Below are 2,017 nucleotides of genomic sequence, written 5' to 3' on the forward strand. Positions count from 1 at the left end.
CCCTAAATTAAGTCACAAAAAAAAAAATTAAAAATGTTAAAAATTTTATGTTTTTTTAACTAAATGAAATTATACAAAACCATGATAAGAGATAGAGAGAAAAGCACCTTGGGATATAAGGCCGTGTTGCGGAGCAGGCAATACGCAGGCAAGAGACAATAGGGCTGTTCGTTTGGTTGCCGCAGGTACCGACGGCAGCGGCAGCGTCAACATTCTGCGTCAACTCTTGTTCGTTTCGTTGACGCAGAAAACTGCGTCTGACGCCGCGTCCGAACGCCGCGTCCTGCGGCAGACGCCGATAAAATCTGCGGTCGCGATATAGTATGCGGCAGCGTCAGCGTCTGCGAAACGAACAACAACTGGCCTCATTGACGCTGCCGCCGCCGCTGACGCTGGCGCTGCCGCTGACGCCGAAACCTGCGGCAACCAAACGAACATGACTAATAAAATAGCTCAGGGATTGACCTTAGACACATTAGAACCCAAAGATAAGCTAATCGTTGTCGGAATCTTATTTTGCTGCTAAACATTCCTCTTAACGGACTTTGCTTGTTAAAAAGGACTTCGATCGCTCCCGTCCCCCATCGCCGCTGCTGTACTATCGCCTCAAATCCCACCGACGGCGTAGATCCAAGAAACGCAGGTGGATCCGGACAAATGTATGAGCTACTCCATCCTCTCAAATGGATTCCAATACTTGTGTTCATATCTTCCGCCACAGAATCGTATAAACAACCGAGCTGCATGTTTTATATTCAAAAATCAAAATGCATTGTTATGCGTAATGATACAACCATCGCGTTTCTAAAAGAAGTTTAATTTTTGAATATAATTATTAAATTGAGAAGGAAATTACAGTTTTCCCCCAATTGGTTTGGTGCTCGTAGTGACAATGCCCACCATTTGAGCCGCTTCTATGAAGTCTGTAAGGCTAGTTTTGGGATTTGATTTTCCTTGCAAAAGCTTCCACAATCGATATGACCAACTCTTTAGAACTCCCAAATTTCCTCGCTAAACTATCCTCATCCAAAAACTCTACTTAATGGAATAACAATAGAAGAAATGAACAATAAGAATATGACTACTGAAATAACTGAATACAGGTAGTAGAATAACAAAACTATGTTGAAGTGAATGTTTGATATAAATATGAATGTTAGAATGATGAAAACACGTACTTGTAGCAGCCGACGAAAGATCTCCGTTGTTTTCCAAATCATCTGGAGATAAGCCGTACATAACTCTTCTAGTATGGAAGCATCCTGAGCCACAATATAGCGGTCCTTGGATTCCTGCAACACCTCTTCCCAAATACTAATTTCAACAAGAAAAATAACAAAAAAAGATTAATTAGTAGTCGATAAACTACACTGAATTGACCAAAAATATAAATGAAAGCCAAAAGGACAAATCCTACTGATTGTACGACGGCTAGTTCGTTGGAGTTAGAATCATAGAACTCTTGAGGGAACTGAACAAAAGCACAACGGTCTGGACTCTTTGACTTTTGAAAAAATACACACATTGCTTGTCGCACCACATCTGCTTCATTGGCATACATGTCGCAGTCAACATTCAACATGTATGGTGCATTTGTCATCAATCCTGATACTCTTAACTGTTCAAATTCATGAATCATCACATTGTTTACTATCGTAACAAAAAAAGATTTAAGACATTGATAGTTGTTTAATTAATACTGCCTAAACATCGATTTCAATCAAATTTAATTATTATACTCTAACAAATGCGGGATCAAAGTAACTGGATTCATAAGCGGATCAATAATATTTCAATCAAATATAAGTTTTAAAACAATCATCATTATGTATTCAATATAGTGACTCCCTTTCATTTCAACAATTACTATGAAAATACGAAGATGAGATGTATAGTCGCTGTCACTGTTTAATACTATGCATATATATATATATATATATATATATATATATATATATATATTATAAATTGTCTCTTTATCAAAAAGAAATAATAAAATGTATATGCGATCTTTTCA

At 37.7% G+C, this 2,017-nt stretch overlaps 1 long non-coding RNA gene across 1 annotated transcript; it reads right to left on the bottom strand.

The window, feature by feature from the left end:
• Positions 1-458: 458 nt before the first annotated feature.
• Positions 459-1,494, bottom strand: LOC106307920. Its single transcript, XR_001263431.1, has 4 exons — positions 1,418-1,494; positions 1,179-1,314; positions 857-1,035; positions 459-740 (listed from the first exon to the last, which is right to left on the bottom strand). It is a non-coding gene; the product is annotated as an uncharacterized LOC106307920 (long non-coding RNA).
• Positions 1,495-2,017: the final 523 nt, after the last annotated feature.

The sequence above is a fragment of the Brassica oleracea genome, chromosome C8, assembly GCF_000695525.1.
Source record: "Brassica oleracea var. oleracea cultivar TO1000 chromosome C8, BOL, whole genome shotgun sequence".
In the NCBI taxonomy this organism is placed as follows: domain Eukaryota; kingdom Viridiplantae; phylum Streptophyta; class Magnoliopsida; order Brassicales; family Brassicaceae; genus Brassica; species Brassica oleracea.